Source organism: Colletes gigas, unplaced genomic scaffold (assembly GCF_013123115.1).
Source record: "Colletes gigas isolate AHSC1104 unplaced genomic scaffold, ASM1312311v1 Colletes_gigas_Sc00013, whole genome shotgun sequence".
Taxonomy (NCBI): domain Eukaryota; kingdom Metazoa; phylum Arthropoda; class Insecta; order Hymenoptera; family Colletidae; genus Colletes; species Colletes gigas.
The window spans coordinates 139,700-163,995 of NW_025106642.1; the positions used below are offsets into that span (position 1 = coordinate 139,700).

General features: G+C 46.0%; 1 protein-coding gene across 1 annotated transcript in view; it reads right to left on the reverse strand.

The window, feature by feature from the left end:
* LOC122399298 (ecdysone-induced protein 78C) overlaps positions 1-24,296 on the reverse strand; it is an 88,457-nt gene that overhangs the window by 63,106 nt on the left and 1,055 nt on the right. The window lies entirely within an intron of this gene.

Here is a 24,296-nt window from a genome sequence, read left to right on the forward strand (position 1 = left end):
GTACGCGCGACGCGTCCCATCATCGATTGGCCTCGCGTTCGATCGTCGATCCGGTCTGGCTCGATCCCTCCTCCTTCTGCTCTTCCTTATCCTCGCTTTTGTCTCTTTCTTCTCGGTGCATTGATCCCAGATCAATGCAACGCAGTCGCGTAATTAACTCGTTATATCTATCCCTTGCAACCCAGCATTACGTAACGCTTCTTTCAGAGAAGAACATTCGCTCGCTCGTTCCTTTTACCACGAGGTCCCACCCCCCTCCCCTATCTCGGTCTTCGTCTCTCCGTCACGGAACCGTTCGAGGTTCCTTCCCCTGCGACAACCGCTTCTCTCTCTCTCTCTCGAGAGAGAGAGAGAGAGAGAGGAACGCTTTCGTTCGCGTTTTTCCTCTCGCGTTACGTCGGATTCGTCGGATTCGTCGGATTCGTCGGATTCGTCGGATTCGTCGGATTCGTCGGACGCTTTAAATCGACTGGAGAGTTTCTTTGTGCCGCTTGCGGGACGAATGCCACGGCCGGTGGCCGCTTCCTCTCTTTCTTTTGCCACCCTTTCGTTTTCTCCCTTTCAACGCTTTCGTTCGGTTCGCCTCCTCCCCATCGCATCGAACCGGGGAATCTCGAGTGGTAGGAAAAAGGAGGGAATGCTGACCGATCGCTGCAGACAATTTCCCTCCGAAGATGGGCATCTCCGTTAAGTGGATCTTCGTTAACAGGAAATGGTCGTTCGAGTACGTGGTTTCTTTCAGTCGCAATTAAGGACCTGTCGTTTTAAGTTTTCAAGAAATATTTAAAACAAATTAGACAATAGAATGATTTATTACAGCAGAACTGCCTACGGTCGATCAATCTTTCGATCTGTTGCGCAAATATTTGATCGATAACCAGAGGTAGGCAAAATTCATAACTGGACGAAAGATAACGAACGATTTTATTCGTCTCTTATTTAGATAAAGTTTCGTGTATATCCGCCAACTCTCTCAGCTGCGAATCAAGTAGTTTCATTTATGTATTTACCAACGTAAGCAATTTGTATTGTTTATCGGAGACAAATTCTCCCTAAATCCCAAACTAAAACATTGAGAATCAACGTATGCAACAGTCTGATTAAAGCAACTCTTCCCTATGAGCGCAAAGTTAATTTAAGCCAAGTATAATTATGTAAATTATCAGACATTTTCAAGCGTCGTAAATCAAGATAAAGAACAAGGGACCATTATTACATTTATGTTCCTCTTCGAGAAAACGTTAATGATTCTTTAGCGTGTTTTAATCATAAAGTCACAGGTGCGAGAAGGGAAACCATTTACTATCGCGAGTCTTTCAAAAGGAAACCCGTGACTTATACTGGCAATTGTTTTAAGAGATGTCAAACAATGATCAATTTTTAGTACCTGACGGGTTGCAGATTTCCATACAATGGCATACATACATCCAACAAAAATTGACGGACCTCTTTGAATTCTTCAAGGGTGAAATATGTGTCGAATATCTGTGGCTCGGACGAGTTTCTTATTAAACGAATAAGATCCGTTGCATCGGCTGTTCCGTGATCAGTGGCATAAACATGACCGAAGCAACCGGTGGTGCCGGTGACAAGTACCAAGTATTATTCCGACGTCTCTTTTGCTAGCGCCTCAATAAATCACCACCACCCCACCCCCCCCAGGAATCAGCAGGCTTTCCTTCAGGTGTTTCCTGTTCGTATCCCAGGTTTGTCTATATTTCACCTGGCAGGATTTACGTTTGGTCAGCGACATCGTCGCCGGTGTTGTCGTTCGATGACCGGTCTAGCGGTTGGCTGCAGCTGCAGTTAGTTTCCTGGATCGCTGGCACCCGGACGATACGGTGTGTGGGAGCTGCAGGTACGCACCACACACGCGAAACATGTAGAACCAGTCCGTGACGTCACGTGAAGGACCCACCGTGAACACGAGATCGTCTTGATTTCCGGGTTCGGCTCCCGTGCCACGAACGTGCGCCACGACGTCGATTTATTAAATGCAGCCCGCGATAGGCGGCGAGCCTCGCGCATTGAAAACGTACACTCGACTTAGGCTAAACGTTGCTGCGTGTACCTGTCCCGACGATGACAAAGTCGTTAAGCGGATCGGATGCGCGTTTAACACGCGTTGAGCGTGTTAAGAGCGTACCGAGAGATGTGGATGGCTGCTTGACTGGGAAACGATTTGAACGCGACCCTGCGTGAAACCCGCCGTTTCCGGTGCAACGGGTCACAACACGACGTTTACGCTCACGATATTCTCCTAATCGTGGACTCGTTCCTACGGCTTTAAGTATTCAGTCAGCCAGACAGTTTCCTCGACTACTTTTACGTAAATGGTACGAAATGATTTTTTGTCAAGCGTTACGAAGATGCCGAAGGTGAACTATGAACACACTACCATTATCTACGAGTAGTCATACATATGTATTTATACGTATATTCTTGTTGAGGCTCGATCAGGCGTGATCAGAAAAGAGAGCAAACGACGCGGAATTAGGAATTTCATTTAAACGTTCCTTTGAAAAGTCCACCGCTCGAAGATACCAAGAGAGAAGGAATTTATTTATACCTTCTTGAACCTTGATTCTTGTCTTACGTCTTACGTCTTGAGCAGCCAATCGAATAAATTATTGGAAAAAGTTTCGCTGGATGTTTTACGTCGCGTGTGATACACGTACATACATACATACATACATACATACATACATACATATGTACATATGACGATACACGGTTCTGCTTAAACTTGTATCGTTGTTATTAATTTGAGAAGCAGATTAAATCGATTTAGATTCGTTATACTATAAATCACAATAATAGTAACGCACAGTGAGAGAAACGAAAGTGAATAAATCGATTTGATCGATTGGAAATAAAGTTATCGTAGGCGAGAAAACAGTCCCTTTGCGTAACAAACGGGACATCGACGTGAAAAGGACGACTTTCAGCCGCGAAAATAAAACTGAGGGAAAAGTGAAATCACAGAAATTGTATGGCGTTCAGAATCTTGGAATGAATGCTTCAGCCTATTGAGTCGAATCCAACCATTATCCAGAGTTACGTTAATTAATCCTCGTTAACCCGTTTGACATCCTGCGTTACGTAAATCGGATAGAGCACGTCGATTTCAATTTAAAACGAAACTTTCACGGTAACTATGCAACAATGCCGTGACCGTGCCGTTTTCCTTTCTGAATATAATTTTATTACCTCGCGCTACGAACATTTCGCTATCGATCCAGCAATTCTGAAATACACGGGCACAGAGGATACATATATCGAATGGAGAACTTGTGATCGATGGGTTGGACGAGCCCCTCACCTCTGACAGTTTCAAAGGTACCGACTACACTACTAAATATAACTTACGCGTAAATTTAATTTGAAGAAACGTATTATGTACTGGTATTTGAAAATGTAAGGCTGTTCAGCCCCGTCTTGTACAAGGAAAAATAATGTATTGTATTTCTTAGCGTTGATTAATTCCAAGACACAAGTGTTCTTCCGTTCTAACAGAAACACGTTTATCTCGCGGATCTCGGGGGAAGAAAAAGCGCGTCGCGAATCTCGCTTTCACGGCTCCCATTGTGTCCCCGGCGAATTAGGCTGAACGAAGGGGTAAGCGGCTAATTCGCGAGCTGCAAAAGCTCGAGTTTATCACGGGCAGAGGTGAGAGAGGAGAATTCAGGAACGAGGAGGCGCCCGACGTTTCTTGAGGTCGGTATTCAAAGAGCCCTTTTCGCCCTGAGGAAATACCGCGGCACAAAGTGCCGGCCGTGTACAAAGTATCAGCGTATTAAGAGGGTTGACGGGGCCGCGGGCTACAGATACATGAAAAGCCGTGGAATTAGGAACGAACTATTCCGCAGCGACGGCGACGTCTGTCTGCCTCGTTTACGAAATTTATTTCGCTCGATAAAGGCGAACGACGTTAAGCGACAGAAAGGAATCCTTTGTGTACCGTGGCAAGGAATGTAGTAACACGATATAGAAGATATTAAAATCACTTGTTTCATAATATTCTCAGCCTGATTTCAAATTCTATGGAATTTGATTGGTTCACCCTACGTTCAATTTTATTGTTTCTTGTAATATTCAACGTCGGGATATTTAATAAAACGTCGTTACGTGGAAATGTGATAACCACTGGCTTGTAGAACGTTATAGAAGTTGTATAATGCGATATTATGGAGCACCGTATGTAATATAAACGACGCAACACGGTCGATCGATTAATCAGAAGTAAATTCTGTCGAGACGGTCGCGTAGAGATCGTGTCTATGGGAAAGTCGGACTTTCTCGTCTCTTGTTGGTTGCTCCAGAAGAAGACGAAGAGGAGGGTTCGCGCTCGTCGTGCCTATGCTCGAATTGACCTTTGCCCGCGGTAAGTACCTTAGATACCGTGCAATGCTATATGTATACATACTGGTAACCGCGAGTGTATCAGATCCGTTGCATACGTGTGCGAGCTGCTCGAACCTCTATGCACACGATTTCTAACCTCTGCCATTTCCCATAGATTCGCGGCAGCCACGCCCATGTATTCTACCGACGGAGCTTAACATTAAAGCGCGTTATGCCGCGGTTGCGCTGCACGGAACACACTCTGGGAACAAAGAGAAGACGCTCGTACGAACGAACGTCTATCGCAAAACCCAAAGTGCAACAAACTTTTTTTACACGTTGTAAGCTGTCGTCGAATGTTTGGAGAAGTTTGAATAGTTCTCGAAGTAGCAAGGAAAGAAGACTTTTTTCCCCCCTCGAAACGTTCCCTACAACCATCTACAACCTTTGGCGGAACATGTTTCACCAGACAGAGCAACGCGAGGCCAATTAAAAGCAATTATACCTTAAAGGTGTAAAATATCGATAGAAGAGCAAAGAAATAGTAACTAACGTTAGTACATTTCAGTCTTTTCTTACGCTCTTTCGAAAGAAAGTTTTGTATCAGAGGGTTATAAAATGAGAAATTTTTAAAATAGCTAGTAAACTTAATATTCCGCTCTATCTTGTGCTCCAGAGGGACGTTAAAAGCTTTTATAATTGAATACGCTTCCCGTTGTTTCAAACTTCCTGTTTACATAATTAACAGTACCTTGACGGCACTCCATAATTTGCAATTTTTCTTTGCGCATTATCTCGTTTAAAAAGTTCAATTATTCTTAACTTCGTATCGTTTGAATACCGTTCGCGTGCTTTGCAGTATTTCGACCTGTATCGTTGAATACATTCGTCGATTTAGTTATTTCCGGAATGAGCGAAAACTTTGTCTTTTCGCTCTGCTTTTCATTTTGCCGATAGTGTTATCGTTCATTTCATACTAGAATAACCTTATTGTCCCAGCCATCTTTGTTGGAAGATTTACCGTGATCTTATGGATATTTTTAATGTAGAAATTCTGCCGAATTTCGTGTAAGGATATCGGTTGTGAAAAATGTCCAAGAAAAATGAACAAGAACTTGCACTTGACCTGGAGATTCATATAATTCAGGCGTTGTCAGGCAGGTGATTAAATATGGAGTTACTGGGAAGTGCATGATGCGAGTAGCCTGGAAAATGCCTTGTAAAATTTTAATGGACAGCTTCTCAGGTAGGTACTTGTTTACCCACGCTAGAAGAATTTCAGATGTTTTCGAATGCCGTAAATAATGGAAGAAAGTATACTCGAACAAGCAATCGAATAAAAAGTACCGAAATCGCTTGTAAAGATGAAATCGCTGGTTATTCTCGCAATCGGGGAAAAGTTTCGGCGCAACCCGGTAACTTGTTAGATCGAACGCGTTTCGTTAACCCTTCGTTTTCTCGGCTCTCGACCTTCTCGTGCCCCATTGTGACCCAGCCGTCTAACAGTCGTTGAAAAAACTTTCGCGGAGAAATTCCATTAGAGAGCTCTCCGGAGAGAAAGTACTTACGGTCTCACGAAGGACGTGAGGAAAGAAAGGCGAGGTCCTGTCTCGAAGGAGGCGTCGTGAGACGCGCTCCGAAATAACCGTCTAATAATGCAATGCGGAACAAGTTATTCTGGGTAGCCGAGGCCCCCTCACTGGGTTAAGCCGAGTGTTTGCCCGCGTTTTGCTTTGCTTCCTTTTGCCTTAGCAGCATAGATTGGGACAGGCCATGGATCACGACGTAAGCTCGCAGACGACGCACAGGGACACTAATCACTCGCGCGCCTGTGTACCTACTTACGCGCGCTGGCTCGTTTCTCTCAATGTACAGGGTGTGACGCGCCAACGCGACGCTTTTCAAACATGGTTTACAATTACGAAACACCCTATGCACTTTGATCTCGCAAAGGTTTCTGGTTTTCGCTTCTGGCGCCTTGGCCCTTCCCGCTACGCCCGCCGAAGCTCACTTAGCTTTACCGAAATATGAATCAAGATTGTGCCGAAAGGCAGCCTTTGGACCGTTCCGCGGCATTCCACGCGTTATTTTTATATAGAATTATACGGATACCGTATCCATCGCGTGTTACGTACGGACTTTTTCAACATTACCGTACTTGCTTATTAGGATTAACGTTGGCCGAGGCTTAATAACAGCCGTGTCAAGGCTCGTCTTTGCATCGTTCGTTTCACGATCAAAGTTGAATTTTAACAACAGTATTTTAATTGCGCCTCGTCTCTTACGTGTTCAGTCATTTCTCGTTTTATTTTTTACAATCGCGTATCGCGATAATTGTAATTGTAAGCATGTAGCGCAACGAAGACGCGGAGTAATATTTTTCGAGACTCGTTGTCCGATGCTCGTGTCACAAAATTACGAATGGCCAATAACGCCAATTTCAAGAAGACTTTAATTTTAGCTATGCCACGATATTAACCATCCAGTGTTGCTGTATTGCATCGTAGAGAGAAAACGAGCAATCTCCTTAATCTTTGGAGCAGGAACAACGCGATGGTGGTCGTGGAGGCAAACAATTTCTCGTTCGACGCCGGAGGCCTGAAATATTAAACCTTTTCCGCGGAACTTGAATTGGAAAATGCGAAAACAGCGAGCAAAGATGTTATCGTGGAGCAAACGCGAGCAGGATTAATTCCATGTTTGCCGCGCGAGGTTCCAACGTTATCAAGAGATCGAGAGACCCAGCAACAGCGGCAGAAGCAGCAGCAGCAGCAGCAGCAGCAACAGCAGCAGCAGCAGCTATCATCGCGTGCAATTCCGCGGCATACACCGTGTATGAATCCGCGAGTGTTCGGGAGAGGCACGGCCGTGTGCGTGTGTGGAAGCGAGCAAAGATAGAAAGCTTTGCACACCTGCACACCCTTGTTACAGAGCGCGCGGAAAAAGGAGGAAAGGAAAAAAGGGTAAGACCGAGGGAATGGAGAGTAAGGAAGCAGGGAGCGAGATAGGGAGGCCAGGCCTCGCGAGGGAACCGCGGGACGGAGGGCTAAATGGAAAACGAAGGAGAGAAGGAGAGAGAGAGAGAGAGAGAGAGAGAGAGAATGCGTTACGTGAGCTCTTGAAGGAGTAAAAGCGGCAAGTGGCTTCTGCATTAGTACAAGATGATACGCTACTGAAATATACGTTCCTACGGCGTAGAACGAATGGCAGAAATGGGATACCAGACGTTTCTTAGATGGATACCTTGATGGATTCGCGTTTCCACCGCTGCTAATGTCGGGATACCTTATACGTCCGCGGGACTACTCGAACTACGGAGCTACGGAGACTTTACGCGATACCAACGAATCGGTTTGAATCCTTCGCTAATGGATGAACAGAGCACAAAGGGTACCGGGCGCAGTGACTAATCGGCTTTAGAGAACCGTTTGACAGCGAGCGGGCTTCGGTCGCAAAAATGATAAAAGTTCAGGCTTCCAAGATATCGTCTGTTCGAAGAATTCGATGCGCGTAAAATCTGTTTTGAAACTGCTCGGGATTCGTCGCTGCTGCCGCACCGAATCGATCAATGGGATCGAATGGAATGCCACGAGGTATGACGTTCTCGGAATATTTAGGCGCCTGAACCGGACATCGAACCCTTCCTACGATCATCGAACGTTCTTTCTAAAATCGAATTTCTTCCCCTAGACCTCGATCTCGATGGAGCCCGATCAGTCAAATGCGCCATCGTATGTAGGTACATTAGGATCCAATTAAAAATGTCCGTGCCAAGGGCGGTTCAACAACCGATCGGAATTGATTTTCGAAGCGTGTCTTTTCTCCGATCGCTTACCTACCGGTCGTTGAAAGAGGAGGAAATCGGGAGAAAGAGACGACAGAAGGAGTGTAAAGGAGACGCACGCAAGCTCTCTTCCGTGTTCGCGCAACCGCTTATGGCTTATACTCTGCGATCGTATATGCATAGCTCGCTGAAAGCCCGGCAGAGTAACGCTGTCTCTTTTCTTACGTAACCATATTAAGGCAGTTGGTGCGTGCGTGGTGACTAGCCTCGAGCAGACGTCACCGACGTCTTTTTCGGCTCTTTAATCAGCTGCGACGCGGCGAGAGTCTGCCTGAACAGCAGATGCCACCGCGTGAAAGTCACGGATTCGCTTAGACGATGTTGCGTAACGAATTGTCGCGCGTACACGCTAATCCGCGAAACTAGTTCCTTTATCGCAATACCTGGCCCGGCACACCTGGATCGATCTCGTTGCCTGAAAAGAGAAATTCCTATGCTCCTCTTTTTACTTTGCCAAGAAATAATATGGTGAAATTACCGAATCGATGGAAAAGTATCGCGACGTCGTTACGGTTTTGCCAACCGGGCAACTCGTGATCTGCGAAACAAGATAATCTTTTATCGTCTACGAGATTTAGCGCGGAATTTTCCAGCTTTGTTTTGCTTTGATAGAAATCAAGATTTCTAAAGAACTGAAAAGCAAACGAGAGCTGCTCCTGGAATGTTAACTTTAATTGGTTGCGTATTGCCGCGTGCTTTTCCCTTTTGCGGCACATGGCGTTAATTAAATTTGTATGTTTTTTCGAGTACTAATTACAAGCTGTTGCGTCGCACACGTGTAAGGTAAAATAGAGAAATATGTATCGTTTCTGATTTATAAAGTAAAATGCGTCGTGATTCGTGATTCGTCTACGAGTTGTACCAATTTTGTTAAAGTTACCGCCGCGCCGCCGTGACGCGTTGTCGCGTTCTAACCGCCTAACTGACCGAGCAAACTTGGAATAATTAATCCGTCGACAAGTGCTGCGTGTTACACTCAACGTCAAACGGAAACTGTTCTTAACACACATTGTGGTTCTCTGTGCTCGGTTTCGGTTTTATTTCCACAAGTTGTAACGGTTAAAATATTAACGATTACTTTCCAAAGGGCTAACCAATTACCCGGAAGTCTCCAACAGTCGTACAGAGGAACCCGATCTAACGCAAATCTCAGGAATTCCATTCAAATTAAAATCCAGTTTTGTAAGACGCCGAGGGAAAAATTCGTGATACGATACGCTCGAATTTCTCCTAGGAACGAGTTTTCGCGTATCCCCATCGTTTCGATACTTGGTTCGGCAATCGTTTCGCCGGCATTTCATCCGAACGAGATCACTGCAACGGCTGAAATAGAAACGAGTCACGTAGGAACGACTTGGAACGATCATTGTTAACAGCACCGCGATCGGTTATCTATGTGTAACCGGACCAACCGGTCCGAATTTTTTTATCCGAGTCTGATAACTTTTCCTCTTGCACGCCTTTCTGCCGACCTTTCTCTAAATCCACGTTTCCAGCGAGAGCAGAGATATCACGAGCCGACCTCTCCGCTCGTTATCCTCCCGCGCACGAAAATTGCGTCACACCGATCAGCAACGAACCGTCTTGGCGAGGTTTGTTCGCCGTGCTAGAGATAAAGTCGATGCTCCGAGCCACGACAAAGGTGTACTTTCGACCGATCGATTCTTCGGTCGTAGTTCCGAGTGAACGAGCGACCGGGCAAGGACGGACACAGACAGCCCCGAAAAGGGGAATCGAATAAAAGTCGAAGGTTCGCTTACGTTCGCTCGTTAGTTGGATAATAATGCATCGAGTGCATTGGCCAGTGACCAACCAACGTCACGACAGGTGCATGATTTACCTCTTTGTTCCTGTCTGCGTCCCGACGCGGCTACCGCGGGATTCTAACCTTTTCCGTTTACGTTGCACAGGTTGCCGTACCACGCAACTTGGAGAAATGACATATTTTAAGCAATAGTTGAATAGTTATAACGCGGACAGCCATCGAAAGGAACTCTTGCATACGTATGTATTATTTTCACGCGGCCAACTTTGAGATCCGTTTCGTCAAAACTCGTAATCATATTTGAAATCGCTGCAACCCCAAAGGGTTCAAGTTTCGAGTGTCATGGGTCTATGAAATGCGTTAAATTAGCAGGAAACCTCTACGCCCCAAAGTCCAGCGTGGCGTACCGAGAATACTTGATTCGAGAACTACGTGATTCGCCTGTTTGGGCTTTCGGTCATCGTGTATAACAATTTGAATCAGCACGCCTTCCCCTTTGTATTCCAAACGGCCCATAAAACTGCTATGCATAACATTGTACCATCGAGTGCGAAGGCTGTTTGAAAAGAAAACGCGTAAAAGTGAAAAGAGGGCACACTGTGCGGATATGCAGCCTATTTGCTCTTCAAAGAGGAACTTCACTTTCGATGGCTGACACATAATTAAGTGGTATTTTTGGGACATTCTTCGCCATTGTACAAGACCGTTTAATATAGTACTAGCCAGGAAACTGATAGGAAACTGATAGGAAACTGATAGGAAACTGATAGGAAACTGATAGGAAACTGATAGGTTTCGTAACACGTATCGTTGCAGAGACACGGCCGGGGCTACCAATACCCGAGACACAAATTCCTCTGACGAAACCGGAAACGGGTCCACAATAGAAAGGAAACAGTCTCACGTTCCGAGCAGAAAGAGAATATCTCCTACGAGAGAATTCGCGTTTCCCGTCCGTCCGTTGAACCCTTTGATACATCAACGTCCATCAAACGCGAAGCGGAAGAACCGTCCGCGTGGTGTTACCATCCTGCGAAACGAAGGTCCTCGACCGTCCGCGTAGACGGTGAACGAGGCGCGCGCGAAAACCCGGTGATTCGCACGTCCCTCGAATCAACGAATCGCAACAGTCGTCGGCTTCTTATTCCACGGTGGTCCTCGCACGGAATCTCGAGTTCAATGCCTCTTTGATGAGCCTTCCCTTCTCCTTGGACGCAACAGAACCGACTTCGCGGACAAGCCCACCTTTTCCCCACCCGGATAACTCGATCCTTGGACGAATCGAACGATCAAAAGCTGTCCCGTTCCCATCGTATCGTTCCACCGACACGTGAAAACGATTCCTGCGCCGTGCCGTGTTGCTCCGCGACGAAGTAATCGCGGCTCTTCGTAGGTGAAACTGCGTCGAATAACTTCCCGTTGATAATCATCGTGAGACAGGGTGGGGCAAATTTATGTGAGCCGCGCCGCGCCGGCTCGAACCGTGTGCGTGCAGGTGGAAAATCAGCGGGCTCCGACGATACCGTGAATTATAACCCTCGACTATTTCGTGGCGTACAGGGTGCCTCGGAAATGGGTCAACAAACTTTCATATCCTATTCCAGAGATTCGTACTCTAAAGAAAAAAATGTTTCGAGAACGTGGTCTCTTATGTTATTAGAAAGATCCTGATATTAAAATCAGCTTATATCGTAAGAAGAATTCGATATACATATGTAGTTAAGACTTGCTAGGATGGTTTCGTCTAATATAGCGTGGGTAGAGTCTGAACAGAGAAACCTTTCCTTTTCGCCTGCGGTAACGTACGCGATACACAGAGAATTTTTAAACATCTTCGACAGCCTCTGAAAAGTCGATGTAAAGGCATTCAAGTTCTTTAAGCAAGCCATTCCATCGAAATTAAAACGTGCTGGGGTATCTCGGAAAGGAAGAGTTTCTGGACCGATGTTTATACGAATCATCCGTTAACACACCGTGGACGGTCTTGAAGACGGTCTTTATTTTGTAACGAGCGATAACGATAACAGCGCCTGAACGATTATACAATGTCGATATTCAAACTAAGTAGCAACGATGCTACTGGTAACGAACTGGTAACGATACAGTGATTGAATTATCGACCTGGAAATTAACTGACAAAGATACGGTGCTTGAATGACTAATGCAATAACGATGTCCAAAGCAACTGTCAACTGCTTAAAGTTTAAATATTCTCTATACGCGGCAGTGACGAGTGTTTGAAAGTGTGACTCGAAATTTGATAACACAGGAAAAGAAACGGTTACGATCCTATCGTCTCGAGTCAAAATGAGAGGACAAGTAGAACGAACAGCTGGAAGTATATTTTGCACGTTTCCATAACGAAATAAACTATCCTAACATATCGTATATCGTATGCCAGTACGCAAATGAACCGCGCCAGTCCGTGACTGTCAGGTGTGCTGGATTCTTAAGAGATTAATCACAAAGAACGTTATAGTGCTAATGAAGTTATACGTATATAAAAAAAATTAGAAAAAATCCTAGGTAATTTAGATGCAAGATCTAAAGCAACAAGTACTCAAGATAGTATAGAAAGATGATAGCATAAAGACTGAAATTGAGAAAACCGAACGAGAGAAGACTGACCTATATCAGACACCATGCATATAAGAGATTTGCCGAAACTCCGTTTACGTTCACCAATCATAAAAGTCAATGGTCGCGGCTCGAGTCTTAATAGAGGTTACAGCTGGTTACCGTTCGAAGGCAAGCCGGTAAATTAATATTGATCAGGCATCGAGCGTTAAGTGAAATATAATTGCACGAACAGCAAGGTCTTAACAGGAACGTCTTAATTTAAGGCAACTTTCTCTTTTACTCTGGATACTCTTCGTTCGGCCTGCACAACTCCAGCCTGTAACATCCTGTAGATAAGAATCAGGGAGAGAGTGGATTTATGCGGGGGCAGGTCCAAGGTGCCGTTCAAGTGGGTGGAAAATCAGAGCCGGTGGGTGGTACTACCGATAACTCACGCCGCTTAGCAGAAAACTAGGGGCGACTTTTCCTCGGGATTTTTTCGAGGAACCATGCGTGAGAATCAGCGGACGAAGGTGACGCGATACCGTGTAATTTGCGTTGGTAATTCGCGTCGACTGACACTCGTTCGTAATTTCCGTCCCGCGGCATAAAGCTTCGAACAGAGTATTTTTCAAAAGGAAAAGTGAAAAGTAGAAGCGTATTTACGTTTCGTGCGTTAACAGAAATTCTAGTTTAAACTCATTAAGGCACGCTCGTGTCCGCGATACATTCTAGAATGCTGTTGCATAAATTATGCATGTCGCCGATGACGCGAAGAAATATCAACGATAATTGTGATTCTCTGATCTTTGAAAATGTCCCGTCAGCTGCCACGGTGATGTATGAAGAGTTAGTTACTCGAAGGAACGTAATGATCCGTGCAGAGGTGCGCCAACTCGCGCCAACTCGCGCCAGGAAAACGGGCATTTGTGAAAATGAGAAAATAAGAGCGCCTAGGAACGTCGAGCTAAAAGTACTTGGAGTAACGTGAAAAGGTAGAAGGTGGAAGGTACACCGAAGAGAGGTCGTATTCTGCGCGTAGTATTCAAAATGAATAAGAACCCTTTCTCGGCATGCCGAAGATGTTATACGTCACTGCCTTGTTAAATGCTTGTCGAGTACGCGAACTGAAAGCAGCTTTCTCGCCGCAACGCTGTTCAATAAATTCCCCTCGATACCGCGGTGCACCTCGTGATAAATAAAACGAGTCAAATTTCGAAAGTTCTACGTTGACTCGAGTCCTCAAAATTGAAAATCGATTACGTTCTTACCGGTTGTAATTACATTCGAATTCAGCGGGCTGGAACGACTCGGATCGCATTAATCTCCGTCTGGATCCTCGATCTCGAAAAATCAATGCCCCGAGGCGACGCGTCGGACATCGTGCGCGTGAATTCACCGTGAAAATACGTCGACCCTACTGACTTCCTCCGACTATCCTCCTACGAGCGCGATCTCGAGGCCGCGGAATACGACGTCCTCGCCGCCGACTCCCCACGCCCCATCCCCCGTCGGCGTTTCAACATGTTCCATTTGATGAAGGCTCAAAACACCGCCTCGAACAGCTGTTTGAAGCTTAAAGGCAAGGTCGCAGCCTTACGTCTGCGTACGCAATGCCGGTCGTTTCTGCGTGTGTGAGACCAAAGTGCGTGCATTCGCGTATACGTGCACACTCGCGTGCATCGAGAGTGCAGTGCACTTCGCGGCGGCTTGGCGGCTTGGCGGCTTGGCGGCTTGGCGGCTTGGCGGCGCGACGCGTATCCGCGACCAGTGGCTCGCACACCTCTCGTATTCTGTTGCGTGCAACAGAACACGCATCGTTTCGCGTGCACACCACGAATAACCGTGTACGTACGAGGAGAACTCGTCGGCCGATCGATCCACGTGTGCGCGGCAACACTCACACCAGGGGAGTGGCATGTGCGTGGCACGGCACGTTTTACAGTCGCAGGGAGAGCCACCGCCGTGCCACCGCACATAACTATAGTTATGCAATCCACCAACTCGTATTCATGGTCAAGGCCTGCGTCCTTACCGCTAGATACGTGTACCGTGTAGGTACTTACGTGCGCGCACAAACACACCGACACCCCCTGGCAAGGAGTTCGCGTACGCGGAAAGGAGGGCGAGGCTGTCAGGCGAAAGAATAACAGTCAGACGTTATCGAATTTGCACGAGACGAGGAATAAAGTCGAGCGTCGGTGGGTGGACCGGTACGCGGAACCAGATTGCCCGGAAATGCTAATGGGGGGTGGCTAATCGTGAATTTAAAATCTGATTGCGGCTGCTCGTTTTGGGTAAAGAGGCCGCGAAGCTCGTGATAGTCACGTGATTTATGGAGCTTGAAATGCCGTTAAAAATCCACCAAAATTACCACCGATACTGCTTTACAAGTTTCGGAGGTGAACTATAGCCACAAAATATGTAAAGAAAGGGGAAAAGTAAATGTAAAAGGAAACAAACCAGCTACCACTGCCCTGTGTCCACAAAATCCGCCATTGCGTACTCTGTTTCGAAACACATCGTACACGCAAGAGAATTTTTATATCGGTACTGTACTATAAATCGTAATAATAATAGCTGCTTGTCCCTCTTTGCGGCCTCGCGAGTTCTCCTCGACATAGAATACTTTCAATACCGTTACATCTACTTTTGTTTATAAATAATATTGTACCAAGATGTAAAGATCTGATAATTGTTTCATCGGTATTTATAGCTAAAGACGATTAAGACGAGAGAAAGTCGATTTCTGCTTATACATATGTATGTATGTATTATATCAGTCTGTTGGTTGTTGCGTAATCCGTCAAGTAGAAACAGTGGGTAATGGACAGACGGAGCAGCGTGACTCGTAAGTAAGTAAGTAAGTAAGTAAGTAAGTAAGTACTAGACCGCGCGCCTATCCGACAAATTTTCAAACTCAATCCATCTCGAAAACGAAGCCTCGAATGAACAAATTTTATTCTTTATTTTCGCTTTGTTTCGCTAACAAAAAATATGGAATCTGGAACTCGTGAAATTAACGTAAACTTAGTGTTAAACGCCTCAGCGAATTTGCTATATCGCTCCCGAAGCCACAATTCAAGCGAAAGCAGTTAATTTTGTCCCACTGTTCCCTATAAGGGCATAAGCGCGGATACAACCGCTGCAGATCCGTGTAACCAGAGGACTCGCTGGAATGTGAAATGGAACAAGATCCATTTATTATCCTATTTGGCGCAGGTATTTCGATATTTTTCCCCCAAACACACACTCTCTCTCTCTCTCTCTCTCTCTCTCTCTCTCTCTCTCTCTCTCTCTCTCTCTCTCTCTCTCTCTCTCTGTCTAAAGACGAAAACGCGAGACATTATTTTCACAAATTGCTTCATTACGTGGCATGTTCCGAGTAGCAAGCATGTAGAGCGTGGCAATAAAGTTGGTGAATTCGATCGACGATATAGTAGTAGCCCGAATAACGAAAAGCAACGGGCAACGTAAGTACGACATGGCATGCATGGGAGAAAAAGACGGCCAGAGGACTAGGGGATTTCTTCTGCGTTTTGAAGCGCGCGCGTGTGCAGGTAATGGGAATGCGTGGAGGAAAACGGTATAATAACGCAGAAAAGCGGGAGAGGCAGTTGCTGTGATTTAATATAACCGAGTTACAGGAAGTGAATATTATTAGCATTCGCTCACAGTGATCCCGTACACGTACATTTATCTCTTTCTCGTTTCTCGTATGCCGGTTGACCGCGTATTGGTGCACGACATGTACGAAGATACGTTGGAAGGTGGTCCAACGTGCGCGTGTAAGTGACGTCGTGTAGGAGAGTGTAGGTTGGTACGCGCAAAAACAAGTGTACAACGGACAAGACTACAGCAGGTCAGCAAGAAAGGAAATAATCACTCTTCGTGTGCGTTTAACGCGTCGACGGACGCGTATGCACATGTACACGTGTGACGATGGATGACACGTAATATGTATGATGTAACGTACACAAGCTGAAATGCACGTGCGATTACGACCTGCTTATTTGTGCGTCGAACGAGTTTCGTTGATGCAACGAAATCGCTTCGCGGTAACCACGCTAGAGCCTTCTATCTCGTGAATAACGATCCCATTGCGGGAAGAACGACTATGCTCATGGGAATATATGTATGTATACGTAAGAGTCTACGTAGTACACCTAGTCGCAACATTCCACGTACACTGGCATTAAATCCATGCTCCGTAAAACACAGAGAAGAGCTCTAGAAAAGCTACCTCTCCTCGTCGATTTCGATGATTTTTAAATACATTATTTTAGCATCCAAGATGCAAGCAACATCTTACAGACCCGTTAGAAGTTGGTACAGTTTGGTCTGGGATGTCCTGCCTAGCCTACTCTATTCACCTAACTTAGCACCTTCCGATTATCACCTATTCCGGTCGTTACAAAGCTCTTTTAACGGGAAAAAAACCTGAATTCTATGGCCGGTTGCAAGAAACATGCGTATTTTAGTTTTTGAACAAAATCTTGACCGAAAATATAACGAATCGAATTAATTTTCTAGAACATGCGCACGAATTATGTAGCATACATTACACTACGTTTTGGTGCAAACTGTACGTAGCAGAATTCGCGTTAAACATGTGCTGTTCCCGTACCAGGAAGTCAGAACGTACAACTTTGATCAGATACACTTGAAACAACCGATCTTAATCAATTTCCCTTAATTTTACCGTTGCATGACCACTTCGTACCACATAGTAGGCAGTTCAATGGCGCTACACTACCGACAGCAATCTGATTCTCCCTCTTCCCTTAAAGAGTTCTCAGCCACAACTTAAATCGCCATTAGCATCGTCACTTGTTAAGCCACGTGCGATGCACAGAATTATTGTTCGAATCGTAGATCAATTTTCTCGATACTCGCGCAACTCTCGTTTTTATTGGAAACTCTATGAATAAAGTAATTACTTTACGTTTACGTAATGTGCCACGCTTTTAGTACGGTTGTTTAAAACTTTCTTAGCGCACCGGCATCTTGTAATATAAATGGGCGCGAGGAATTTCGCACATATATTTTTCCAGCGAACAATCGATAGTCGAGTGGAAAATTTTCTCACCAATCTTCGTGGTTGATTTATTCGACGAGCGGTACAGATTTCCCGGAGTTCGACACGTAGGATCGGAACGGATTGCGCAAATCGGGAAGCAGATTCCGGTTTCCGGACCCGGTAACTTGAAAGCGAGGCTGTTCGCGAGGAGATTGCCGCGCGATTTAATATCGGAGCCAACGAATAAAATTCCCTTTTCGATTACGAGCCGCGAAACTGTTTGCTCGTTAAAATGTACCCGGAAGGTCAATCGTTTCGTGACAACAAAGCGGGCAGAGATGCATCGCATCGCATCGCATAGCAGCGTGGCGTGGCGCGGCGCGGTGGTCGATGTATGCGGTGTGCACGTGGCCGTGTGCGAGGCGCGTGCACCGATCTTAGGGCGCCGCATCGCGCGCGTATCCCGTACGCCGCGCCGTGATTTCATTTTATTCGACGCGTATACAGCGAAAAAGAAAGGAAGAGAAAAGGTGCGATGGAAACGCGGTGTACGATTGTGTTGGTGGTGACCGGTGGGCACAGACAGACGAGCCTCGAGCTGATGCACGCGGTGCGCACGCGCGCACTGGTAGCATCACTTCGCTGATGATATACCCTACCGAGAGTTCATTGCTCTTGAGGTGCAACGAAGAACGCCGCGAATCCGTGCGTAAGTTCGAGCGAGTGGAAACGATAGAACGAGACGCGAGCCAGCATGCCGCGATACGAAGCGGGACGCGCGGTTACAAACGAAGGAAGACGCACGCCACGGAAGACGAAAGGGAAAGAACGAGAGAGGGACGGGGCTACGAAACGGAGAGGGGAAAAAGACACGCTTAAGGAGGGCCGAGAAGTTAAAGGAGAAGCGAGAAAGACGGATCGAGGAGTATTTACCACACGCCTCGGCGACTCTTAATAATTCGCACGCGATTCCCAACGCGCCAACGCTTCGAGTCGAGTCAACCACTCTCGATGGCTTCGTTTTCTCAATTCGCGCGCACGCTCGGACGAAATGACAAGGCCGATAGGATGCGATCGGGCTAATTAAACGTATACCCGCGGGGAGCACCAGTTTCGCGTTAACGTAACGATACATTACGCCCCGTAATCCGACTAAACTGCATTTTCCTCGAGAGACACTGCGATCCTAACCGTAGAAACCGCCTTGAAAACATCTCTCTCCGCCAACCGATGATGATACATACGGTGGATGGAAACTTGTACATGTAACGTTGGCAAAAAAATATCAATAATTGAAACTTGTCAGCGTTACGTGTAGAAGCGAATTTCGAAACAGTAGACGTAAATCAGCGTCGCGCGCACGACGTACAACCGAGTGCAGTAGTGGCTCCAAACTGAGTAAATCTCAAAACCTCGTGCCGAACGGGTTAACGGGGGGTAAACTTTCCAACGCTTACTTCCGACTCGTTTAAGAACGTGTTTCCGTAAAGTTTGCCTACCAGGATTTTATCCGATGACAAGAGCCAAGTTTGCTTCGCAACGGACGATTCGTTCGGGGCGAGACGGTGCAGCCGGTGGTCGCCGCGGGAACGACGAATCGAAACCACAATGCCCGCGATGAAAAGTCGGGAAATATTGGACGCGGTTGCTCGTCGAGCGTACCGACTCGTGCTTGTACCGGACACGTACCGGGTGCAATGTACCTGGATGAGTCACACGGTAACAGCGCACACATTCGCGTACGCACATGCGTCTCCACGCGCGATTCGCTCTCGTGTGCGCTCGCGCGCGCGCTCGCTCGGTTCTCGCGTCTCGCGTCTCGCGTCTCGCGTCTCGCGTCTCGCTCCGACGCCAGGCGTCTCCTCGTTGCTCGCCGCGCGACAGAAAGAAAGAAACGCCGGAGCACGGTTGCCCCGCGTACACCATCGACGGAGACAGCGGCCGCGTTACCGAGCGAGATGGAAGATAAAAATCCAATCATTTCGACCGGTTTTGCATCGTGCCGACGAGGATAATGGAATACCGCGTCACTTTTTGCCGGTGCACGGAATATCTCCTCGCGTTAATATCCGCGCTCTACCCTCACTCCTTTCTTCGTACCTGCGCCAGGTACGTATCTAATCGCGGTACGCACTGTTGCGCGACTCACGCCAATACGCTGCCCGAAATTTCCACAAAGCCGCCTGCGCTTCGATGTTGGTCTTTGGAGAAACTAGAATTTTAATTCAACTTCCATTTACTGGAATCGATCGTTTCGATAGTGGATACATATTTGCTGTTGATCGGTGTAAACTTGCCTGCCTCTCGTACACGGAACAATGCCCGAAAATTAACAAGCGACCGATACGTATCTTCCTACACAAATATATCGAGTTCACACAGCACCGAGAAGAGTAGGAAACCAAAGAGTACACACTGAATATTTACAGTGCGATAAATCGTATTGTCTCGTTTCGAGATTCCTTTAATTCCAAGCACAACTCACGAAATTAAAATATTTCCTGTCTGCTGATTTTCATTCCGATACGCTTATTTCTTCCTAGACAAACAAATTATAAAAAAGTCCCAATTTTTGGCTGGAAATACCAGACTGCATCCTTCGACCGTAATAATAAATCACGGGATGTTTTTCTTCTCGTACGTGGCCATTGCTGCCCGCTCGATCCTCGGCGTCTGATCACACGATGGTTAAATAATTATTCAGCGACTACTAATTACACAACGAAATGAGAATATGTAATGCTCTTCCACCGTTTATAGTTCGAACGCAAACAAAAGCATCAGCGGACAATTTATAGAAGCGCCGTAATTTCGTTTAGTTAACCGTGCGCTGGAATGCGATTAACGAGTAATCGCGAATAAATGAAATTCGAGGTTTCGAATTGTATTTGCCGCTCGGTGACAAACAATATGTTTGCACGACCAATTTCAAAATTCCAAATTAAGCTTCGAGAACCCGCCAAGTTATACATACATACATACATACATACATATGTACAATGCGTACGCGAACGAGAATGGAAAGTGAAATCCGCGCAAGTAGAATGAATTTGTTTGTAGAGAATTATTCGATCGGTGCCCACGAAACGGGCATTCTTATAACAATTTTATTATATCATTTTACTCGCTGGTGAAGGCAGACATTTCGTATGCATCAACCTAATATTTTTCGACTCGCCTGTGAAACTGCATTAACACAGATCGCGTTGATTTTTCTGGCCGTTCATCTTCTGCGATTCAAGCTAAACCTGCTTTTCGAATCTACGCGATTAGTCGCGAAACACTATATCAAGTTCGAACGTGCGTCGGTGATAAATTTGAAAGCGGTCTTATCGGTTTTTACAGAGAAACTGGAATATCAAAACACGGTGGCTACATGCGCGCGACGCCGATCAACGCTAAAAATCCGGAAACGTATCGAAAAGGTGAACGCCATACGAAGACAAGAAACGCGTATCTGGTTACATGAATATTAATAAAGCACGTTAACTCGACACACGACTCCGGCGTGCTTATATTACTCTCGGAAGTAGTCGACGATTATTCAAAACGCACGACCACGCTGAAAGTCTCCGATTCCTTTAAATAACCGAGCATTTATGCAATATCTCCCTATCCGTTTAAACGGCCGAACATTTCTAACGAATTCTTTAAATATCTAAACGCTCGCGTTACGCATTCTCGCGTTTTTTTAAATAATTAAACTTAACGCGGTAGAAAGGTGTCGTGAGAAAAAGATAGAAAACAATTGGAAACATTGATGCTACCGTATGTATGTATGAAAAAACCACGGTAGAAATAGCGTTGATTAATCTGCTCTGATTATTTTAATGGTACAGTTTCGCGATTGTACAGATTTCCGCGATATACGGTACGTATAATAAGGGGTTGAAACCGAGCACCAGAGGTAAGGAACAGTGTAGATTCGAGCATAAATCGTTCGAGTCGTATAATTGAAATTATTGCCACTCCGGCGGTGTGAAGTTTGGCTAGGCTGGGCTGGGCTGGGCTGGGCTGGGACATTGGTACATGTATGGTAAAATAGTGTCCAAGTTGGACCGAGGAAAAGTAGCTCGAACAAAACGGCCGGTAAGAGGGGAAGTCTGAGAAAGAAGAAGGCGGTCAGCGACGTACATTAAGTGACTTTTAAAACGGGGTTGCGTAATCCCTTGGATTTAGTTTACTTTCGTCGGTGTCGATGCCACGCACGTAGCGTGACCGTGGCACTGAACCAGCGGCACGAACTTTCTCGTGGCCTTCGTTCCAGGAAGACGATTTACGTGACACGAGCAGGACGCCAATGACTGCGAACGGTCATCGCCGGTTCCACGTCCGAGCGACGCCTCTCCTTTCGACAAATTGCTGCGAATACGCATCAATCGCGCCACTCGGCGACACTCAGCCAGACCGAACCGTACACCAGCAAATCTGCTTCTCAAACTGAATTGTTTCGAACGCATTGGTGAAAGGATTACGTAATGCCGTAAAAATAGCAAAACTGGTTCCTAATAATATGGGCGTGGCTGATAATTTCAGCTACGTTATTTTCTATTTTTTGGCCCTCCATACGCGTCTCCTTGACGCGTTCACTGTCAGACCAAAGAGAATTTTTATGGTAAACTTCATATTCAGAGAGTTTAGCTAGAATAGCAGAAGAAAATAAAAGATCGCTAGAAGCACTCTAACTCATAATTGACTTTCTTCTCTTGATCTCGATTACACGGTCTGATTCGAGCATTTAAAGTCGATCCTTTCATTGCCCGAGGAGCAAAACGGCCCAGAAAAATTCAACGAAAGAACGTTCATTAATATCGTCATTCCGGTTCCCCGTGCCCGTCGAAACCACCAATAAACGTCAGTTTCGCAACAACATTTTACTTCCAAGGAAACTCGAAATATTTCCGTTGCTTTGGGAATCGTGCTCGGACGGAGGAATTAAAAAGGATCGCCGAGACCGGGCGAATCACGGGATGATTAAGTGAATTCTCGACTTTCATAAAAGGATGAACGTTCATTGTTCACGGGAGAGCGGGTCGAAGTTTCTTGCAAAGTTTCGGGGGAGGAAGGAGTGAACGCGAGGGCGCGCTCCGAACGAACGAATTACGCAGATGGAAGTCCACGGAAATAAGCTGCAGCTTTTCCGCGAATCCCCTCGGACCCCGGATGACAGCCCCATGGCTTTTAGAGAAAATTCACCGCCGTGAGAAAGTTATTGACAACGCGTGACGCGAGGAAAAGGTATTTCTCGCACCACGATCCGGGGTGGTGTGTCCGAGGACCGTGTATATTAACGCGTCCTCCAAGGAGACTTCATAGTCCTGAATAGAATCATGCGCGCCAGACCTTGACCGCTTCGAGATTGAAATTCAAAGTTGGATTTTCGGGAACTGCCATCAGATCGACGCCACGGACCTTTCAGACTTAGACGAATGTATAATTTAAACGACGACCTCTAGCATGGACCTGGATGCTTTTCGACGCTAGTCGATGAGAAAGCGATTCCATGCGTGTCGCGGGAATCGTTTTTCGCTTCTTCCAGAAAGTAATAAAAACAAACTAAACGATCAACAATACACCTGCCACAAATTTCCCATTTTCTTTCTATGGATCGGTTATCGGAAATGTCTCGTACCTTGCTATTTCCAATAATCAATATCCATCCTATTGTACTTGCCTTTTTATTTGTCAAAGGTTAGACACGTGTAAAGCTTATCGATGACCAGGAAACTACAGTACTATTATGCGATTACAGGTTACCAAATATTTACCTATGTATTATATATGGAAATGAAGGGAGTGTAGTCGATCCCGTAATATCGTTTCATGCATTGAAATATGTATATCTTACAACGCTTAGAGCACTCCCATTATGATACTACATACTGCTGTATGTCACACTGTAGCTTGCAGGCACAGTTTTGCACGCCTACAGTTTCATAATACTGATATCGTGTCTTTAAAATTTAAACTCTTTCGACTCAGAGGTAATAAAGTACGACCCAAGTTATATTTTCACTTTCACTGGAGCCTGATTTTTTTCGAAGGTACAGTTTTTCATCAGTCTTATTCCCTATTCCTTCGCATCTTGCTCGCGTAAACGAATAGGAGACTTGCATTATGGTGATCCGAAGACGAAACGTGTCTCGATCGTACACTCTCCGTTCGAGTGAAATGTCAGCCCGCTCCGATCTCTTTGCAAATAGAGAGGAGAGAAGGGGGTTTAGCTACGAGGCTGGATTCACAACGTAGACGTAAGAAACCAGTTCTCGATCCGATATTTCCTCCAGACAATGGGAAAGAAAACTCAATTGAAAGAGAAATCGGTAGGCCGAAGGTGGCGGCGCGTGCGCTATAGATTTCTATTGCACCGTAGCGTAGTGCCGATAGCATTGTGCGGCCCGCAGGACGAATTGCGAGTATTGCAAAACGCTCGACGACCTTTCCAATTTGTATCGTAACCTTTACGAAGAGGCTAGACGAACGCGAGCTGTCCGTCTTGGCGACAGCTGAGGGAACCTGAACGATGGAAGCGGATAAACACAGGCCACGTTCGCCAATTGTACCTCGTAAAGCTGGAAATGGATATCGTTGGAACAACTGAAAACTTTCGGGCACCAGAACCACCTGTGCAAACTGCTGAAATATGGCCCCGAATATCCGCGCTTACGAACTTAAGAACAGTTTTTGGTCAAAGTTTTCCGCGGCGTATCCATAATGATTATGCATTATATGTACCTCTTTCTTGCTAGATTGAAATTTTCACT